Source organism: Rhinatrema bivittatum, chromosome 5 (assembly GCF_901001135.1).
Source record: "Rhinatrema bivittatum chromosome 5, aRhiBiv1.1, whole genome shotgun sequence".
NCBI lineage: Eukaryota > Metazoa > Chordata > Amphibia > Gymnophiona > Rhinatrematidae > Rhinatrema > Rhinatrema bivittatum.
This window is the reverse complement of record NC_042619.1, coordinates 165,783,190-165,806,620: the sequence shown is the minus strand read 5'-3', so window position 1 is coordinate 165,806,620 and position 23,431 is coordinate 165,783,190. Positions and strand designations below refer to the sequence as shown.

The following is a 23,431-nucleotide window of genomic DNA, read 5'->3' as shown; positions in this document are numbered from 1 at the left end:
AAAAACCTCAATGCTAAGCATGAGTGTAACACACTAAGGCCCTTTTACAGTCCAGAGTTATGTAGGGTTTTTTGCTTTCATGCTTATGGGGTCTAGGACAGAAGGTAGACAATACGATAGAATGATTTGTATGGACATCTGAGACTTCCTTCAGGAGAAACCGGATGAGTACAAAGAACTATCCTGTTATTGAAGAACTGCATGTGCAGAGAAAACACCTCTAGGTTCCTCACCTTTTTACTTCTTTCAACTACCACATCCCCTATCTGCAAATTGATAACTTCCTTTGAAATTCCCTCTCTCCCTATATACAACCATTCTGTCTTCTCCATGTTTGCTAAAAGCTTTTGAGAGACAAACCAGCCCAATATGTTATTTAGCCTTTCATTGATTCTAGACAATGATTCAGACACATCTTCCTTCACTGGAAAAATTAGTTGCACATCATCAGCACAGATAAATCCATCGAACCCCTGTTCCCAAATAAGAGCAACCAAAGGCTGCAAAAAGAGGTTAAACAACAGATGAGAGAAAGGGGAACCCTGTGGTTTCCCAGAATCTAATCTATATGATTTTGACAGGTCTCCACCCCTCACACATACCACAGAGGACCATCCTGTCAAAAAAGAAGATAACCAATCCCAAACCTTTCCTCCTAGGCCTAATTGTATGTATACATCTTTCTAAGGGTAACCCATGGCCTACCATATCAAAAGCACTAGACAGATCTAACAATATCACCACTGCAGGCACTTCCTTATCCCTATATCTCAATATCTCCTCCTGTACTGATACTATAACTATCTCCATACTATAGCCCTTTCTAAACCTAGACTGACATTTATCTAACACCTTCTCTTCTTCTAAATATACAGCAACTCCACTGTATTGTAATCAAAACTTTAAAGGGTCCCCCGACACGGACCCCGTGTTTCGCCAGACAGGCTGCATCAGAAGGGACAAAACTTTTTAATGACACCAATCGGTGTTCTAAGCTGTATCGACTGGTGTCATTAAAAAGTTTTGTCCCTCCCGACGCAGCCTGTCTGGCAAAATACGGGGTCCGTGTCGGGGGACCCTTTAAAGTTTTGATTACAATACAGTGGAGTTGCCATACATTGAATGATTTAATAAATTTACCACTAAGACCATCAAGAAACTTTGCTGCACTTGTGGTGTTTATATTAAATCAAACTGGTGTCATTTTCCAAACACGGTTTCTTCATATGTAACTGCTATACTTCAAAGGGCAAACGCATTTCCAATCTCTCAGAGGGACAAGGATATCTCACTAGCTACTGTTCCACGGCTAGTAATATGCTTGACTCAGAATGAAAAGGACTAAATGCCAGCGAGTCCCTAAAATGAACATCTTTTCTTGTCTTATAAAGACCCTTCTCACCTGAGTAAATCAAATATTCTGCAGAATTTAAGTGATTCCTTGAAGTAGAAGGACTACAGCCCAATCTATATGGGTCCCATTATTTTAGGATTGGAGTAGTTTAGACCAACTAGGGAGCTCTACCAAAACAAAGTTTATAGAAACTGAGTAGATCATCCTGACCTAGTGACTGAAATGAGTACAAGGAGGGAGAAAGCTGAGAACTATTTGAAATACAATGTTAAGCTCCAGGTTGGCCCAATGGACTCCTTCATTCAGTGCATGGAAGCCGAGAATGGAAAAGCTTACCCAAACTGGAAGGATGCCTCAGTTTATCTCTGGATGGCATCTCCTTAAGCTCTGATGGCAAAACTCCACCCCTACCACCATCGAGCAGGTTTGAGGCAGGCTTGCTGACTACCCATAAGTCAGAAGTTGTAGCAGAGAGGTTTACCAGCTAGTGTATGTGAGGAAATCGATCTCTGGAAATCATAGTGAACCCTGTCTCTGAAGTGAGAACAGGTGCTGGAATTAGAAAATCAGATGGAGGGGTTTGGTCGGGAGACAATATAGGAGGAGACTTCCTTGAAAAAAGAAGCTGGGCAGGAGCTGCCAGCCTCAGTTAAGATTTTCTCCAGCTTCCACGGTTCAATTACCATCCAACATTTCTCTCAGTGAAATAAAGTCTATTGTTGCCTGCAGGGGAGACCTCTGTGATTGATTTTGAGAGTAAACTTTGTATGTTTTGCTCAGATATAATACAAATATTGAAAATCTATGGTGTTAAGTTTGGGAATTTTCCCAAGTGTCTTATTGGTTATAAAGGAAAAATACCAGCATTACAAGCCTTGATACTATAATTTTCACCAGACTGGGTGAAAATCTTGAGAATGTACTCAGGAAGATAAACTTTCAATGTGTTAATAGTTTCAATTCTAAATATGTTATTCCTTTGGTTAGACTTAAGAAATATTTTCTTAAGGGATGGCAGAATTGAATTCAATGTCTACGAACATTCTAAATCTGATGGCACTCTTAAAATCATCCCAGGAGGAGATTCTAGTTCAAAGTATACTTTTGGCCACATTCTGAGCAAAGACTGAGCCTTAAGGGCATTCTTCAAGAACGGAGACTTTTTGTTCCATTGTCAAAAGATCAGAGTGTGCCAGGATCTTAGTCCAAGAGGAAGGGCTTTTTGAATATGATACTGTTATGCGTGCCATCTGTGGCAGACCCGCGGCGCGGTCCCCTCACCTTCTTACATGGACTCCAGCTCCTGGTTCCTCCTCGCTAGAGGTGGTGGGCCGCCGGCTCCGACCTCGGGCCACCCCCGGTGCCTCCGGCTCTGCCAGTCAAGATACCAGTGCTCGTCGGGCCTCTCCGCCTGGTCCATGGAGAGATGCCGCCACCAGCACTGAGCCCCTCTCCCTAGGCACGCAAGCATCGCTAATCCTTTTGAAGGGCCCACGGTGGGAACTTGGCCGTGGCCCCGGATGATGAAGTCAGACTCTCCAGTGTATTTAAGCTCATGCCTTGCTCCATAGTGTTGCCTTTGCAACAGGTCTCCTTGTACTCTGAGTACTCGTTGCTGATAGAGAATCCTCTCTATTCCTTGTTCCTGACCTTCGTTGTTCCCGGTTCCTGTCTTCATCGTTCCTGCCTTGTCTATGTGTTGGACTGACTCTACGATATCGTCTTTGCTTTGTTCGACTACGCTTCAGCTTATATCCAGACCCGGACCTCCGATACACCTGACTACTCTACTGCCTATCTCCAGACCCAGACCTCTGCTACCCCTGACCATGCCTAACTTCTTCCTGACCAGACCATCGCCTTGATTGACTACGCTATAGACGTCTCGTGTTCAGAACTCTACATTGCTTGCCATGACCTCTGCTTGCTGCTGGCCCTGATCCAAGCCTGTCATTGACGCCTCTCCTAGCCTACTCCCTGGACATGGACTTATTAGGCTTCAGCCTATCTTTGCTCGAGCGCCTCCAGCTACTCTCCGTCCCATTGGCGCCCGAGTTCCAGTACCGTACCCAGTCCAGGGTAGGACTACGCCATCTATCGACTGCTGTCTCTGGGCTGAACCAACTTCTCTCATCAATCTACGTTGAGGCCCACCTAAGTCCTGCCGGCCCCGGCACCCAAAGGTTCAACCCGAGGGGAATGAGGGCTGGTATAGGTGAAGCTCCAGTGGCCTCTACCTTCAGCCCACTCCACCTGCTGACGGTGGGGACCCATAGGTCCTCACCTACGGGTTGCGTCAACCCCACCTCGGCCCAGGGTCCACCTCTGACACAACAGATACAACAGGTACATTTAGGGAATAGACACTATTCATCATTGCGTGACAGCAGCATAGCATTTATTAACTGTTTGGGATCTTGCCAGGTACTTGTGACCTGGATTAGCCACTGTTGGAAAAAGGATACTGGTCTTGATAGACCCTCAGTCTGACCCAGTATGGCAAGTCTTATTTTCTAATGGTATAAATTTTTCCTCTTAAATGTATTGCTAAACATCATGGCAACCATTATAATTTTTATGACTACAAACAACTTTTTAAACTTTGAAAGAGTAGGAGGACCATCTGTGTCTATTATCTGTTATCTGACTTCATAATTAAATGGGCACTAACAATTCACATTGGAATTGGAATTGGGGCAAATATATTTCTGTCCTGTTCTTGGCATTTATTTTTTATCCCGTAATTTTCTTATTGCAATTTTCCCTAGCATCTTGATTTCTCTTCGTTATAGGTCTTGAATTAAGGCTGACAAATATTATATCAGGTATAAATGGGTGCCTGTAGAGTATGTTGATTTGTACAATCAAATTGTGCTCACCTATTGGATTTAGGATACGATTTATTCCTTACAAACATCCACTGAGCTCTATTTATTTAGAGGCCTAGGACACCAAGTTAAAAATATAGAAATAGGAAAGCAGAAAAAGGCCATGTAACCTATCTTGTCTGCCCATCCAGACGAACAGCTCAATTCTACAAGCCCTAAAATCCCCTCGTACCGATTCCATCCCGGGAACAGATGCCAGCTGGGTCAGTAATGCACCAATGAGCGCATTGATCTTCTCCAGCAGTGATTCCAGGTTGTACGGTACAGTCTTCAGTGCCGTCGGTTCAACAGGAACGATGCCCTGTATTGCCTGTTCCACTGCCAGCTGGACTCACCACTCCAGCTCCTCCTCAAATATTGCCAATACCAACACCAAATGGGAGGAAGGAGGGGTGGCCAGATCCTCTTCAGACCCACGAGGCGGATCGGTGACTGGTATCAATACTGGTGGAGACCGTTGCGGACCCCTGACACAATGGAGGACTGGTGCTTTGGCATCAAGGCATGAGCCAGTACGTCTCTGTGCCCGGCACCGTGCATCGGCGGAGATCAGTACCGATGATTCTTCAGCTTCCCTCGATGATCTGCCCTGTCCTTCCCCTTTGCTGAGGCCGATGACAAGGAACCCGATGTCCTCAGCCTAGAAGAGATAAAATGTAGTTGCTCGGGAGATCACGTGACACCTTGACGAGAGAGGATGTGATCTCTCGTCGCGGAGCTCGGACCCCGGCTTCCTAACCCATCCAACCCCATCAAATACGGCGCTGGCTCCTGAATTGTTGCTGGTGGGCTGCCGGAGAAACCGGGTAACGGATTGCACCCCTGATGGCGACGCGCGCTGGGAAGAAAGACAAGGAGAAAGATAAAGAGCGTGAGAGGGCCCGTGCGACTGAGATCAGCCCGGAAGCGGGGGCGGAGATGGCGGAATTTACTGCGGAGATGGCGGAATTTACTGCGGCCGTCCTTGCTGCCCTTACCCCTGAACTGAAAAAAATATCGGACCAATTGCATGATTTAAATACGGGGATGGTGGCTTTCGAGCGCCGTTTCGGGGATCTTGAAACGAGGGTGTCTGGGAACCAAGATGGCCTCCAAGAAGCGCAAGCCGATATCGTACAGCTTAAAGCAGCAGTGGCGCAGCAAGCCCTGAAAATTGAGGATCTGGAAAATCGCTCGCGGAGAGCGAATTTAAGGTTCGTGGGGTTACCGGAAAGCTTAGCTGACATGCAGCTTTCGGGCTTCCTGGAAGGCTGGATACCGCAGGCCCTGCAGCTGACTGGGCTCGCGGGCCCCCTCCGCGTGGAGCGGGCGCACAGGCTGGGCCCTAGGCGTGAGGGGCAGGCGAAACCCAGGGTTGTCATCGCTAAAATCCTCAATTACTCCCACAAAGAGGCGATTGTCCGTGCATTTCAGAAGGGGCCCAAGCCGAGCTATGAAAACCAGCCCATTTTAATATTTCAGGATTTCTCCCAAGCTGTATCGCAGCAACGCAGAGCTTTGGCGCCATATTGCACGCAGCTATTTCAGCGGGGCATTCGTGCAGTGCTGGTTTATCCAGCGAAGATGCGTGTTCAGACAGCACAAGGAGTACGGTGGTTTACTGAAGTGGCGGGAGTGAAGCAGTATCTACAGTCCTTGCCCCCTCCGGCTCCAACCACCCCCTGAGACGGCTGGATTTTGGGGATGTTTCCTCTTCTCTCTGGTTCCAGGGCTTGCAGATGTGGGGGCACCTACCGTTTTGTGGACTTGTAGTGCCGTTGCCTACGGGTGGGTTGCGGTGCCCCATAGCCCTGAGTGTAGGGAGGAGCTGAAAGACTGTACGGGGGAGTCATGTTTTGTTCGCGGTCCCAGCACTCTGTTGGGGTGCCTTTTCATGGCCTGGGAGGGGTGACTACCTCCTTGACAATCAGTTCTGCGATAACCTGGCTACGTTTCCACGACCAGCGGTCCTGTCGTTGGATTACAAGTCCAAGCCTGCATCAGTTCACCTATGAGTGTGACGGGGACGATTTTTAGGCTGCATAAGACAATATCGCTTTTGCGGGCTGCCCTGCATAGTTCCGCGTAGCGGGCAAAACTTTTGGGAGATGGGCCGGTTGCCTATTTGTATGGTTATTCTGTTTCACATGTTTTGTTTTTGTTATTGGGGGAGGGGAAGGGGACGTGTGTTGGGTCACTGAGATCTCTACTCACTATCATTTGGATGGTGAGGTTTGGGGGTTTAGTATGTTGGGGTGGGGAAGGAGACGATGAGGGTGGGGACGGGCTAGGGGGGAGGGGAGGGGAGGCAGTGGGAGGTTACCGGAGACTAGTTTGGGTTCACAGGGGACCCTACTTTAGTGCCAGTCATTTTCGCCTCATAGTTCAGAGGGCTGGGGTTTGGCTGGGAGGCCCCAGTGCTCACCGGATTTGGCTTGAACATTGTATCATTCACTGTTCATTCTTTGAGCCACCATGAGTACTAGCAATTTTCACTACTTCTCCTGGAATGTTGGGGGTATTAATTCCCCTATCAAACGTACTAAGATCTTGCAAGTATTGCAGAAGAAGGGGGCGGATGTTGCCTTTTTGCAGGAAACACACTTATCCAATGTAGAACATGAAAAATTACGTAGCCGGTGGGTTGGAGAGGTACATTCTGCTTCGGCCGGCACTAGGTCGGCGGGGGTGGCCGTACTGATCCGAAAGTCCTTCCCAATTACGATTACTAAAGTAATTAAAGACCCGAATGGCCGTTATCTTATACTGGTTGGGGTATATGATCAGGCCCCCATCGTTTTATGTAATCTATATGCCCCTAATGTGTATCGGGCGTCCTTTTTTCAGGAGCTCTGTGCCTTGTTAATCCCCTATATTGATGCTTTGATGGTAGTGGGGGGAGACTTTAATGCGGTCAGAGATCCCATTTTGGATAAATCATCGGCTGCTAAAACTCAAAGTTCACCCAGTAAGGGGCTAGCGTTATTGGAGAACACCCTACACCTCACAGATGTCTGGCGCACCTTACACCCTCAGGAAAGAGACTTCACACATGTATCTAGGGCCCACGTTGCTCATGCCCGTTTGGATTATCTCCTGCTAAGTACCCACTGTTTCTCCAAGGTAGTGGGGGCGGGGATTGAGGAGATCGTGATCTCGGACCATGCTCCCATTTGGCTTGAGTTACACAACCCTCTGTCTCCCACGTCCACCTATGTGTGGAAGTACCCCTATTTTCTTGCAGACGATGTGGCTTTCCAAACCTATATAAAAGATTGTTGGGTTAAATTTGATAATCTGAATGGGATGCACAGAGAGGACCCAATCCTTTTTTGGCATACAGCTAAGGCTGTTCTACGAGGTGACATTATATCGTATGTAGCTTACAGGAAACGGTCCATAGATAAACGACTCCTCGATCTAAGTGCGCGACTTCAACAAGCCAAACGGGCCTTAATACGCTGTAATTCCTTGGCTCACAGGGAGAGCTATCTGGCTCTGCAATCGGCCATTAACTCCTTAATTCATCAACGGACCAAGAAAAGCTTGTTATTTTATCAGTATAAGCTTTTCCAATTTGGGCAAAAATCGGGCAAGTTGATGTCTAACCTTATTAAATCTGCCCGGGGGACGCGGCACATCCCAGCAATTAAAAATGCTCGACACCAGGTTGTGACTGATGTCGAAGGCATTAGGGCAGCGTTTCACACTTATTATTCTCAGCTGTACAGATCTGACGGTGGGGATGCCTCACAGTGGGAGACCTTTGGCGATAGGATACAACTCCCAGGCCTCACTTTGGCTCAGAATCGGTATTTAAGTGAACCGATCTCCGAGGAGGAAGTTAGTCGGGTTATACAGAGCCTCCGGGGCCTGAAGGCCCCCGGACCAGATGGGTACAGCTCAGAGTTTTACAAATGTTTGAGGGACCCTCTCTCGAAATTGTTACCCCGAGTATACCACGCTTTAATCGACAGGGGTACATTTCCGGTGGGGGGGAATTTGGCCTATGTTACGCTCATCCCAAAACCTGGTAAGGATCCCCTAAAGCCGGAGTCCTATCGTCCCATTTCCCTCCTGAATGTAGATCACAAAATTCTGGCTAAGATCCTGGCGGATCGTCTGGGAGAGATCTTGCCTTCAGTTATACAGCCTGGGCAAGTAGGGTTTGTTAAAAAGCGGTACGCCCTGCGTAATATTCGACAGGTGGTCACAGCGATGGCGCTCTGTCAGAGGGCGAATGTTCCGTACTTGGTGGCCAGTTTAGATGCTGAGAAAGCATTCGACAGAGTGGAGTGGGGTTATTTGTTCCCACTCCTACAGCAGCTGGGTATCACTGGGTTTTTTTATCAAGCGATTGAACTCTTGTATGCAGCCCCGACGGCTAGACTCTGGGTTAACGGGGGCCTGTCCGATAGCTTTGGGGTGTGCAGAGGTACTCGGCAGGGCTGTCCGCTATCCCCACTCCTCTTCTTGTTAAGTTTAGAGCCTTTCCTGTTGGCCATTCAAGCTTGTCCTGCTATAAGGGGTATCCAATTTCAGGGCGGGGGAACGGCTGAAGTTTTTAAATATGCGGCCTTTGCCGATGATATTTTGCTTTTCCTTACCACACCGCAGAGATCAGTGGCAGCGCTTCTGGAGGTTTACCAACACTATGCTCTCTTTTCTGGTATGCGAATTAATTGGGACAAATCGGAGGCGTTGGCCTTCCCTAACTCACTTCGGGAGGGTTGGGATGGTGACTTCCCTCTACAGTGGACGACCGATGCTCTTAAGTACTTGGGGATTTTTATCACCACGGACTTAGGCCTTTGCTATCAACGCAACATTTCAGGATTGCTACGGGCGACTCAGATGAAGTTGCAGGCCTGGCACAACTTACCGCTTTCCCTTGGGGGTAGGATTAATTTGTTTAAAATGGTCATTTTGCCCAAATGGTTGTATATTTTTCAAAATTTCCCACTACTGGTAGCGACTCCTGATATTTCCCGCGTGGAACGGATGTTGCGTCACTTTATCTGGCGTGGTAAGAAAGCCAGGATATCCTTGCGTTCCCTGCAACACCCATGGGGTCGCGGTGGAATGGGAGTACCTTGCCTGTTTAGATATGGGCTTGCTGCCAATCTCAGGTTGATTCGTGGATGGTTTTTGGGCCAGTCACCCTTTGCCAATCTTACAGCTGAGGCCTCATTTACGAGACCGCTTGCTTTGAGTTATGTTTTGATGTGTGCCGACGCTAAGCTCTCGCCCATGTTAGCTAATCATCCTCTGATACGCCCCTTGCGGAAAACGTGGTTGTGCCTTACTAAATACTTGGGGCTCTCTAGACAATGCGTATATCTAACCCCCATTAGGGGTAATTTAGAGTTCTCCCCAGGATCCACAACTACATATTTTAAGATTTGGGAGAGTAAGGAGGTACGATATTTGGGGCATGCCATAGATGAGGACGGGTGTCCTATCTCTTTTGTTCGGATGCAGGAATTATATGGGCTGCCGGGGACACATTTCCTGGGTTACTTCCAGCTGGTTCACTACATTAGGAGCTTGGGTCCCCCTGCCCAACACCTGGCAGCGTTCAATGCTTTGAATGGGGTGTTGCGTTTTGACCACATTAACGGGCCTTCCCTTTCCAGTTATTATACGAAGCTGGCGCGAGGTTCTCATGTGGCGTTATGCCAAACCTTGGTTGATCGTTGGAACAGGGATGGTTCGTTTCTGCTTAACTCCCGCATAATTTCTTATAGCCTGCGGAGTACCTTGCCTCTTACTGGTAATATGTATCTCCGAGAAATGCATTTTAAATTTTTGTATCGGGCGTATATAGCCCCTCAGACTGCGTATAAAGCAGGTATAGCCCCTACCGATCAATGTATACGCTGCAGGGCGCAGTTGGGCAGTATGACCCATGTCTTTTGGACTGTCTCATGCTGGCCAACTTTTGGGGCAGTATTGTTGGGTATTTAGGGAAGCTGGTCGGAGTGTGTCTACCGAAGTCCCCGTATCTCTGGCTGTTTCAGTGTATCACGCGCCACCTAGTGGCGCAGTTGGGGTCCCGGTTGTTACTGCAAAAAGCTGGATTGGTCGGGAAGAAGACTATCCTCCTTCATTGGCGCGATGCGGATCCGCCGTCCTTTTGGGTGTGGAGAATTCATTTTCACAAATTGATGCAGATGGAGGCCGTTTCTGCTCGCTCTTCACCCAAACAGCGTAAGGCTTTTCTGGACACATGGGACCTATATTTACAGTCTTTGCCCCATAGAGCGCGTAGTTTGGCTCTTAATGATTGAACGTCCACTTTGGGAAATGTCTGGCTTATGATGTTTGGGAATATGTCTCCGGGGGGTTGGGTGGGGGAGGGGTGGGTGGGTCTGCAGCGGGGATTTTTTGTGTACTGTGAAAAGAGTGTATTGCTACTAGCCTCCCGGTGGGGCCACCATGTTTTGTTGTGTCTCCTGCTCTGTTGTTTCACTGCTGACTTGATTGTGATTCTTTCTACGTAATCACTCAATAAAAATATATTAAACATAAAATGTAGTTGCTCTCCGGAGCCCCTATCCGCCAAAGCCACCAACAGTCCCGCCGATGTCGATAGTGCAGTGTCCATCAGTGCGGCTCCAAGATCCATCATTGCTAATGCCACCAATGCCAATGCCACAGGCTCAGTCTTCCTCAGCCCGAAGAGCTCTTCCTTCTTATCAAACAGAAGACCACACCCCTTCGGTGTCATTTGTGTGCATAAGCGGCAACCCCGGACATCATGCGATACCCCCAAGGAGAGGACACATGTCTCGTGAGGGTCCATAATGAACATGATCCTTGGGCACTAAGGGTATCGCCAAAAACCAGACATGGCCATGGAGGAATGAAATAAAAGGGACGCAAAATCAAAATCAATGGTGGCGGGCATCAATGGCTGGCGGGCACTGAAGAATTAACCGCAAAAGGAAACTTACCAGAAGCATCAAATACCCTGACTAGGAACACTATGGGAAAGCACCGAGAGGGACCCGGTGAACATCGTGAAGAACACCTGTGAAAAACGCAAGAAAAAGAGAAAAGTTTTCCACAAGACCAAAAAGCCAAAGTGAGCTCACTCACACTGCGATGCTTACAGCTCCACGGAAAAAGAGAGAATGGAGAGGGATCCCACGTGGACGTGTGGTATAGGACCCACTGGGCATGTTCAGTGTGCCAAGTCATAGTTCTAGAAACGCTGACATAAGTTTTCCATGTCAGGCTCCATCTGATGATGTCACCCATGTGTAAGGACTACCATCCTGCTTGTCCTCAGAGAATGTTACTGATTTATTAATACTTCCTATATTGTTTGTTATCATTATTAATATGTTCACCATTTTGGTAATGGTTGCTACGCTGTAGTTATTAATTTTATTGCACAAGTTTCTATTTACTGTCACTGCTGGCAGATGGCATGGGTATTCAAAGCTAAGGAGGTCAAAGCTAAGGAGGTTCTTAAACAGGGATCCCAAATATTGGCAGTACAGCTAAATGATAACTTTCAGTCTCAGGTGGAGTTTGGCTATTGCCAAGGCCCACTTTGCCCTAGTAAGACAGCAGACCAGTTGATTATCACTGATATGGTCTGTGGATGTGGACTGGCAGCTTTGCTTTGAGTGTGGCATGATGCCTGGACATAAAAGATTCCTTTAGAGGACCGCAGCCTTGCTTGCCGTGGCTTCTCCCTACCCAAGTAATAGGAGGGAGGAGAATGTTATTCATATGTTAGGGCACAGGTGTCTAGGTTAAATTCCCTTATTAAATTACCTAATAAATCTGTGGCTTTTATTTTCTAATTAGTAATCTATGTCATATTTGCAAAGAATAGGTTATGTATGGGATCTAAGTCTCTGCTGTTTCTCACTTTTGCCAATGTTAGGTTTTATTATTTTACTACTCTTCATTGTGGTATGTACTATGTATGATCCTGTGTATACTGTTTCATGTTTTAACTTTAACCTGCCCTGGGCAGGATGAAAACTAGATTTAGTAAAATAAGTGAGAATTAAAAGAGGATCGGTTAGTCACAGTTGCCTATGTTAAAAATGTTCAAATGGCATATTCTCTTTCACTTGTTTAATAAAATTATATTTTTCCTATTTTCTTTAATGGGGCATGGCAAAAAGTAGTGCCATTGTTATTCAGCATTTTTTCCCATTTTCAACTATTAATAATGCTGCACAATTTCAATGGAATTTGATTTTTATAAACATGAATAATATTGCCATGCTATTTGAGAGATTTCAAAATTGCAATAATGGAAGCAGATTCACGGCAGTTTATAATGGCCCTCCAATGAGAAAATAGTAACTTCACATGAATGCAAAGCGTAGGCTAAGTCTCTCAGGAGTTGTTTATCATCAACCAATAAGATAACCGCTGTCTACTGATGTCAGCTCCAAATGAAAAGAATTATCTCAAGTTGCAATGCATTTTTACAGTGATTGAAAATATGAACAAGTGATTTTTAAAGAGTGAATCAGACGTAAGTTGCAAGCCAAATACTAGTCTCACATGGACCACAACAGTCTCATTTACAAAGTGATTTGTATTACAACAGACTCACTTGGTTCTTCAATCTTGATATGTAAGGACCAACACGAACCAGAAGTGGATTAAAGAAGTTCAAATTTATCATGTTCAAGTGAAAAATTTGCCTCTCTGATAAGCTGATAAACCATGCTCAGTACTTAAAGGGTCAAATTGTACCATCATTCCACTTCATCTAGTAAGTTATGTCTTTGCAAGAGAAAACCAATTCCCAATAAATTCTCCCTGAATTTGTGTGAGCCAATTTGATTTAGAGGTCTGCAGGGAGACACCATTTGGTAGCACAGGAACACAGAGGGGTAGGTGGTGCTGAGTGGAAGTAAGGCTCATGTGCCAGAAGTGTTATTGTGTCAGGTTGATTTATTGAGTGAGTTTCACTTCACCGAATGTTCAGAGATATTTATTTCCCTAAAGGCTCTGCAAAGATATGAACAGACCTGCATCCACAGATGTCATCATTGCTCATTTTACCGAGTCATGAAATTTTCTCAACTGCAGTTTGTCTATCTATAATTGCTGTAACTGAGTAATACCATGGTTTGTTTCCTACTGCATCATATCCCTCTACAAGTTAGCACTGACAAACACTTCACAGCTTTACAGAAAGATATTGAACAAACTTACCCTCAAACAATCAAAGCAAGTAGGCATAATGATCAGCAGGCACCCAGACAGATTTGGATTCATTTCACTAAGAAAAAATGCACTAGTTCTTTGAAACGATGTTCATACAAAAGAAATTCTTATAAGGGAAATCTATTTATTAACTAGCATTATTTTCCAAATGGCTTTGTAAACAACCTCATAAGTACAGCAAAGCAGTTACTTTTACAGCCTTATAAAAATCTTCGCACCCTTGTACATTTTTCATATTCTGCTATCCAAAAAATACATTCAAAATATATTAATGTAGGACTTTGTTTTACTGACCTACACAACATATTCTATACTTTACACATAATGCTGCCACCATCAAGCTTTACTGTAGGGATGGTGTAAGCAGATAATGTGCTGTGTTAGCTGTAAAAAAATTTAGCAGGATGTGAAGACACTTATAGGGCCGTGTACTTTTTTCTTTCCTAACAAACAGGCTGATACAGTAAAGTTCGCGGGAGAGCGGGTGAGCGCCCAACTCCTGTGCGTGCGATTCACTAAAACAAGATATTCAAATTAGGGCCCACGGTAAAAAGAGGCGCTAGGGACACTAGCGCATCCCTAGCACCTCTTTTTTGACAGGAGCGGCGGCTGTCAGCGAGTTTGACAGCCAACGCTCAATTTTGCAGACGTCGGTTCTCAAACCCGCTGACAGTCATGGGTTCGGAAACCGGACGCCGGCAAAATTGAGCATACTGTTTTCAACCCGCGAGCCGCGGGCCAATTATAAATTTTTTAATTTTTCAATTTTTAATTATTTTTTACTTTGGGACCTCCGACTTAATATCGCCATGATATTAAGTCGGAGGATGTACAGAAAAGCAGTTTTTACTGCTTTTCTGTGCACTTTCCTGGTGCCGGCAGAAATTAACGCCTACCTTTGGGTAGGCGCTAATTTCTGAAAGTAAAATGTGCGGCTTGGCTGCACATTTTACTTAGTGAATCGCGAGGGAATAACTAATAGGGCCATCAACATGCATTTGCATGTTGCGGGCGCTATTAGTTTCGGGGGGGAGGTTGGACATGCGTTTTCGACGCGCTATTACCCCTTACTAAATAAGGGGTAAAGCTAGCGCGTCGAAAACGCGCGTTCAAACGCGGGTTAACAGTGCGCTCCACCGGAGTGCACAGTACTGTATCGGCCTGAAAAAGTTTTGCTGCCCTTACAATCTCCTCTTTTAGTTTTGCCCACTACTCTTCTATTTTCCCTAGTTTACCACATCCAATTAATGACTCCTTGACGTATTCCCCCATCTTAACATCACCCCATTAACACCATTCCTACAGTAATGCATGATGGTGGCATGATTATGTTGTGAGAAATGTTTTGCAGCAGTGGGAACAGGAAAGTTTGTGAAGATCGATAGTGCAAAGAACAGGCAGATGTTGGAAGAAAGCCTGTCAGCCACAGGAATTGGAAAGAAGAATCATTTTTCAGCAGGACAATGATTCTAAGCACAAAGTAAAAACAACAACAAAATGGCTTGGGAAGAAAAAAGTGAATGTCCTTGAGTGGCCCAGTCAAAACCCAGATCCGAATCCAACAGAAAATCTGTGGCAAAACTTTAAGACAGCAGTCCACAGATGATCCCCATCCAACTTGAAAGAGTTTGAGGTCTTCTGCCAAGAAGCATAGAGCAAAAACTGCACCATCCTGCTGTGCAAAGCTGGTAGGCACTTATCCTAAACGACTCACTGCTGTTATTGCTGCAAAAGGAGCTTCTATCAAGTATTGCGTCAAGGGTATGAAGACTTATGGAACCAAGCCATTTGGGGTTTTATTCTTAATTACTTTTGGAATAGTTCTGTAAATTTTCTTTCATGATAAAGTGTGGAATATGTGGTGTAGATATCAGTGAAGCAAATTCCACCATTTTAATGCACATGGATTTGTCATTTTTAGACAGCAGAATGTGAAAAATGTACAAGGGTATAAAGGGAACAGTCTTAGCAGAACTAAAAATGGAAAATGATCTTCAAGTGTACTAAATTGAATGCACAGCATTGTATTTCGATAAGATTTCCAATTATTTAGTTGTGTGCGCAATGACTAGTTTCATTCTTTCACCCCAAAAATGCCTTTAAAACAGTTCATATTTGCTTATTAGTGAGACGAGTCAGTCTTTTCTTTCCTGCCAAAATATGTCAAAGAATTCTGAATCCTAGACTATACTGAAGGAACTACTAAGGATTTTTCTTTTTTTTAAGAAAAAAGGTTTCTATTGTACAAAAGTTATGATCATAATTACAAGCATAACTAAAATTTTGAAAATGTATTCTAAAACAATGTATAGTATGCTGTATTATTAGCTATATTTGACAGGCATACAGACACAAAATCAAACAAAGTAAGTATGCTTGTGTTGCATGTCAGAATTTGCTGTTTTATTTAAATATGTTAATATTTCTCATTATGCCATTAACAATAACCTTCATCCATTTGTGAAAAACATTTTGCCTTAGCATGCACATAAAAAATTAGCAAGTGAAGCAAAATCACCTTAATTTGCTCTGGACCAGCAAATAACCAACTAATTTGCAGAAATCCCTGCCAAGCACTCATATTAAATGCTTCATGCTTATTTTATGACCTCTGCTGCACCTCTCCTTCCCAGGCCCTGAATCATATGATCATTAACATATTGCAAGGTTTGAAACTTTATTTTTTTTTTACATACTTTAATTAATGCCTGTTTATAGAAGGCCACAGGACTTCAGATCCAGTTAATGAAACTTCGCTCCCACAGGCCTCTGGAGTCCAATAGAGAGCCTTCTCCTCTGTTGTTTTAGTAGCTTTTTTCCAACTGTTTGTTTATACACACTTAATTGATCTCTTTAGTCCCAGAAGCATTCCAGAGACACAACCTGTTCTGGAGGCGAGCAAAAGCTTTTTGCCCTTCTTTCATAGAATCCCCGATTGCCCAAGGTTATCCGTTTTAATTTGAAAGCTGAGGATTCAGCTTTATTTACACTGCCTAAAAGAACCAATTGATAGAGGCCCTGAAGTGTTCATTTTCACATTTCTATACAGCAGAGATTGTCACCAGTGCACAAATTCTGAACTGTTAAATAGAGCAATGTCTTCTTTCATTGCATTTAGGAAACTTGGTGATCCTGACAAGTTGAAAATAAGAGCAAATCAGCCAGCCAAAGCATGAAATGTTCATGGCTTTTCAATTTAAATTTTGAATATTCCATCTGACAGGGATTTCTATTATGCTACTCTCTTTCTTCCTCCTATAATTAAATTAAAAAAGAAGTAATTGGCTGGTGCTGCAAATTGTCGCAATGTCTTAATCACATAGACAAATAGTTTTACAATAGCTTACACCATTTGCCACATGGGGCAGTGACATTATTGTACTAGACTATAAACCAGAGAGAGATATCATATATTGGCAGAGCCATATTAAGTTGATCTTTCGGATGCCTGTTTCCAGAAGAGGTATATATACATGTGGGGACTCATTTATCAAAAGATTAGTGCCGGCACTAAGGGCTTAGCATCAGCGCTAACTTTTTTTTAAAGCAATTTACCTACCCCCTACTAAGTTACATGCATATTATGGATGAATATTCTGAATAATCACAAATTGCTTGCACTGCACCTTCATTAAATTATGCACGAAAAGCTAGGGTAAGCAGTTGATAAATGCAAAATTAAAAAATGAGGAAAAACAAGCATTAAACATTGTTATTTATCAAATGTTTAGTGATACTAAGGAGACTTTAACTCTCTAAATTTCCCACTGCTGGAAAATAAGGGCAAATTGGTTCACTAAGAAGATAAATTTAAAAAACAGCTGCACAGGTGCACATGTACGCACGTATGCCACTTGCACCAAAAGACGCTGCCATTTTATACCATATGCACATATATGCGCGCATGTTATGAAATAGGCTGAATGCACGCACCTGTGTATACAATTGCATATGGACGTGTGGATGTATGCACAAATGTCGCCTCTACCACATAAGTGAAGAGAATTTTATAAGGGACATACGCTGATGCAATTACCATTTTCCCCAGTTCACTCCCAGTTCAACCCAGTAATGGCTAAAACTTCCTAACACCCCCCCCCTAGTTAAATAGCCTCCCTTTTACCCTGTTAGCACCAATTCCCAAAACCCCGCTGACTAACCTATTTTTTAATTTTATTACTTACACGCCATCCATAGCAGTAATAAAGTTACGCAGCAGGGGCCTCCAGTGCGCACATTTCATGTTAAAGTCCCAGAACACCCATGCCCCGCCCAGATCATGACCCGCCCCTTTTTTCCAACTTCTTATTTGTGCACGTACCAGGAGATATGCAAGTATGCAGGCACCTTTTAAAATCTGCACGGAGTGCGCCGGCCCGACTTCTGACAAGATCTCCTGGCTTTGGTGCACGTAGGGCTTTTAAAAATCACCTTAATGGTTTTAAAAGGCTTACTTTAGTATGAAATCTAATATTAAAAAGAAAACTTTAAAACTTGCTTACAAAACTATACACGCTGGGATAGCTTTGTTGATGCCCTAAATGCCAGCACTCTCCCAGAGAGAGCCAGTTCAGCTATTCATGCTGTCTATAGTGCTGGCCTCAAACCTGCTCATTCCAATCAGTATTTGAATACTTGAGTACTGTGTTTCACTAATTTAGTACCAGATGATAAATTCCTTCAGTGCTAACACACCCAGTGCAGGACAAGTTAGTATCAGCGACAGCATGATTAGCACCGACTTGATGCATGAACCTCTTCATTTCTTGCTTTGCATCTCTAAGGGGCCGATGCAGTAAGCTATAGAGGACTTCACAGGAATGGATCAGTAATGCAGAAAAAATGTGCCTGTTACTGGCCCATTTAAATATGTAAACATCTGCAGTGAATTGTTTGCAATAAAGTTCTCATGAAATAAAAAACCTTACTGCAAAGAAAAAAAACCCAATATCTTATCTACACCTCCCCAAGGTGGTGTTGTGTCACAAAAAAATCGAGTTTAGCAACAGTACTTATGTGAAAATGGATAAGGAGCTGCTTTGCATAATGCTACAGATCAGATTTTGCATAGATTTTTCATTTCATTTTGCAATGGCTAAATTACATGTGGGGAAAACTTTCAAATAGCATGCACAAAATATCACAAACAAAACAGTGCACTATTTGGCATTTTTCATGCATTGACACTTTTGCAATGTGCAATGCAGATTAGCACATCTGCCTCAATGATTGATATCTTAAAAGTAATGGAAAACAAACACATCACATACATTTTTAAAATCTGGTGTTAAACTTACATACATATTTTATAGTAACAAGATTCTATACAGAGCAGATTATCTCAAGAATAAATAATTTGTTAAATAACTAATATTGTACATGAAAGAAGAGAAAGATACAGGGTCTGAAGGGGAGTGGGCTCTATGCTGACTTTCTCGCAATCAAATCCAACCCCAGCCCAGACCATCTCCTCTCCCCTCCCTTTCATGCCCTACCTTCTCACAGGTTCAGGTAGGCAGTGGCATCCTTCGGTGGCTGGCAGAATGAGCTCCACCAGCTGCCACAGGAAAGCTTGGGCATGTGACAGCAACCTCCTCCTTCAGTGGCTGGTGGAATAAGCTCTGCCATATGCCATGGCACGGGACAGGTGAGCAGAAGCTAGCCATCCCATCCCTGCATTGCAGGCATTGCAGAAATTCATGGGTCAGTTGCCAGAACTTCCTGGATGCTGAGCTCATGTGATAATCAGCCAAAACGTGATGGCATCTTATCTTTCTCCCCCTCTCCCACCCCAAGTTTAAAAAATGCTGGCAGTGCCTTAAATATGTTGAACTGTGGAAAATTCATGAAAAGCAAATTTGCCACAGTTCAAAAAGCTTTCAGACAGTGGTCCTGACCGAGCAGAAAATCACCCCTGACAATAGTTATGTGAAAAAGAAAAAAGAAACTCATTAATCCATTAATCAATTTTGTTAAAGTAACTTTTCCCCAAATATCACAAAATTTGAATTTCACATTTGATTCATTTCTCCAATGTATCACATATACATTACAGAGAAAATTATGGATTATAATAGACAATACTTTTGTAGGTCCATTTTTCTTCTGCAAGTGGCCTTCATGCAGTATTATACAACTAGTTATAGAATGATAAAACATCAACGATGCTCTACAAGATTTTTCAACTGGAAGAATAAGGGTAAAGGCAAGAGTCAGTGGCTTTAGGTCTGGAAAGAGAGTAATAATAAAATGGACATAAAGACAGTCATCTTGGAAAAGCAGAGATACAAAGGAGAGAAAGGTGAATAAGAACGGTAACAGGATACATAATGAGGCAGTAAAATTTAAGGATCTTGGAATAAAATCTCTGTGATATTGTTCAATTCTAATCTTATGGTTATAAACTCCGACTTTGGTATCTTCATTTTACTCCATTCACTGCCAGTAAATGGATACATTTAGAAAAGAGCTCACAGATTTGCATGCATCACTAAATGAAATCTCCAAGGGTCCATACTTACATGGACTTTTAAAAGTCAGATACATGATAAAAGGGTTGAGTTAAGTTCATAACAAAATGCATTTTTTGCACAAAAATACATTAAATAAAAGATTAAGATAAGATGCACAACAGTCATGCAGCTCACATTTACCCAGTCTTGTCCCTATTGTAGATGCATTCCTGCTATAATGAGGCAGCGTGTATGTTTGCACTAAAACGTTATTGGCAATCTCACTGAAAATGTTAATTGTAAGTGGTCCGAACTGTATCTCCATTGTGTGAAGAACCATTGTATTATATCATCTTAGCAATATCCAAGAAACATTCTTAGGCAGCATGACTAAGAAGTAATGCATGTACAAAATAATATTCCAGTAAACTAGTTCATCCAACATGTAACCTTCAGTATGTGTGAGGAAGTAATGTGTAGAGATTTTAACAAGTTACTGGGAGAGAAGAAAGGAATAGATGGGGATGGTACAAACCCTGATTTATACACTGATTTTAGCTGCAATATGCACCATCACCTGGGAGCATCTAAAATATCTGCTGAAAGGACAATTGACTGTATTGCCATTCACTTTTTTCTGAACATTGCCAATTCCTTTCTAATCTGTCAGAGTTTAAAGTAATTTTGTTTCATCGTTATTTGTATGGAAATCATTTAACTCTCCAATTCAGAAAAGCATAGATCCAAATGACACATTACATAATAAGTGACCACATTTCCTGATGCACTAATTGAAATGACAAACGTACCCACAGGAATACCTCTTCATTTTGTTTTGTTGAAATATCCACATCTTTTTCTACTTATTTTTTTGTCATTAATTTTAAACACATAAGTAGAAAGAATTGTTTTCTTATTCTCTAGTTTTTGATATCCAGCTGCAATTCCTTGCCCTTTGTAACATGTCACCTTTCAGGGCAGAAAGCCGTAATGAACACCTAGTGGTCATATGGGAATACACTACATTTTATCTCACCCAGCATGAGAAAAAAAAAAAAAAAAAAAAACTTACAAAGGTTTGGAATCCTGAAACCTGTAAACAAAATCTGTGGAGCAGATAAAAATTTAAATGGCACAATGCAATTAAAGCTGAATTCAATTTGAGCGCACCCTGTCCATCTGTCAGAGGGAAACAAAAGCAGAGGAGCGTCATTATTGCTGAATCCCTGCTCTTGTTAATTTGCTTGCTGAGAGATTTCAATTTCTAGGAAGTGCACAAATTAGTGTTCAGTCAGGGCTAGATCCTTAGTAAGTATAAGCAGATGGTAGAAATCAGTCCTAATCAAGTGGCCAAAGCCTTTTTTCTGTCTGATTAAAGCATGTTAATCCTTTCATATTGTCTACTTTTAGCAAATATTCCCTACTCTTTCTTTTTTTTTTTAAAGATGGATTGAAATGGCCTCCATAAAGTATTGGAAAAAAAGAAACTTTTCAAAAATTCAAGTTTGCACTAGGCATGCAGTCCAACTGGATCTGGCATTTACGGAATTGTATAATATGTTTAATTTGTCAACAAGCATTAAAAGAATTGTATTTTGTATTAAGTCTGCAATTATTGAGACTCATTTTTATAAGTGATGCTTTTTATCCAATCTCTCCAGCAGCCTTAAAAACATCTGCCCCAAAAAATGTATTATGAGCTACAAAATTAAGATTAGTAACAGAAGTGTTTATGAAAAGTACACTGCGGAATAATACTATACAAGAGAAAAAGTCCCATTTAGAGTTTGAAAAAATAAATAATTCCACCTAAGTCAGAATAAACTGCACAGATGCCAGGTCCAGTAGGAGGGCTTGAGAACTCTAACATCATTTGATGAAACCTAGAATTAAAATGCATTTTTCTATTATTATAATTTAAATTATATATTTAGTGTAAGAAACTATTCCAATTAATAATGTCAAATCTTGTTTAAAGTTTAAATTTACATCTCATCACAAGCTCATTAACTGGATCACAGGCATTTGCACTTCCTATCTAACACCAGCCCTGGATTTGTCATTAGGCACCCAATCAGGCTGATGCAATAAACGGCATGCATGCAGAAAACAGGCACTCATGATTGAGCGTCCACTCTCCTAACGCACCCCAATGCACCACCCGATGTAATATTTAAACGGGCTGCTGCGGCAAAAAGGAGGCACTAAGGGAAATTGGGCGCCCAGGAGAGGTGACTGACAGCAGGATAGGAAAACGGACGCTCAGTTTTATGAGCATCTGTTTTCCTAACCTGTGCACAGCCACGGGTTAGGAAAATGGACGCTCGTTAATTGAGCGCCCCTTTTCCTAACCTGCTAGCACACTTTTTTTTTTTTTTAAGATTTTTCCTTTTTCGGTTCCTCTGACTTAATATCGTCCCAATATTAAGTCGGAGGAACTACAGAAAAGCAGTATTTTCTGCTTTACTGTAAACTTTTAGGCTCCTCAAGAATTAACGCCTGCTCCAGGGCAGGCATTAATTTTCGAGGGTAAAAATGTGTGCTTCGGAAGAAATAGCTAATAGCCTCATCAACATGAATTTACATGTGATGAGGGCTATTAACTACGTGCTCAGTTGGACACGCGTTTTGGACGTGCTAACCTCTGTTTTGCATCGGGGGTTATGGATGCGTGTCCAAAATGCACGACTATATATATATATATATATATATATATATATATATAAAGGACACTGTTCTTTGCTGTGCGCTGCAGCCAGAGCACGATATTGCATCGGCCTGATTGCTTTTGTGTCTAGGGCAGCAAACATTTAGGGGCAGAAGCTGGCTAAGATTTGCTGCCTTCCAGCTCTGCTGAAGCTCATTCAGCAGAGAACAGCCCTCTGCTACCCTTACAGAAGATGGGGGACTGAAAAGTGCCCTGAAGCTGCAAAATCCTAAATCTGTCCCTGTGTAAGACTCTAACCATAATTTTGCAGGTATCAGCTCTAGATTTAGTATTTAGCACTCCCTAAAGACAATGATTTGAACCCCCTGTCCTAATAATGTTGTTCTGTGTGTAATAGTGAACTAGTCATTTTGCCTCCTAAATATCACTGCTTATGGGGGAAGGGGATAACATAAAAATGCAAAGGCTACATCCTCAAATGACCTGCCTTCTAATTAATTAGAAAATATATTCTATTTTAAGGGTGTTTGTTTAACTTTAAAACTATCTTATTTCATGTATAGTACCAAACTATTAAAGTCTGAAACATAAATAGTGAAGGCAAAGGATGACATACTTAGGCTTAGAACTCACTCAAAGTTGGAATATTTTCCTGCTGTTCTTCATGCCTTCCTCCGCAATAAGATCTGTGGAACTTTTGTCCCAAAGTGCTACATTTAAGAACTGACTTATGTAAATTAGCTGACTATATATATATATATAAAAGACACTGTTCTTTGTTTTCCTCCTAAAGATCAAATTTTAATTTGCAATACCTCAGATGGTGTAACATAGTGGGAGATCCCTGCAGTAGAGGAGATTGTGGCAGGCACTACAGCACTTT

The 23,431-nt window shown here is 42.8% G+C and overlaps 1 protein-coding gene across 7 annotated transcripts in view; it reads right to left on the bottom strand.

Annotated features, from left to right (window-relative positions):
• DACH1 (dachshund family transcription factor 1) overlaps positions 1 to 23,431 on the bottom strand; it is a 1,193,143-nt gene that overhangs the window by 1,031,178 nt on the left and 138,534 nt on the right. The gene's annotated exons all lie outside the window — the stretch shown is intronic.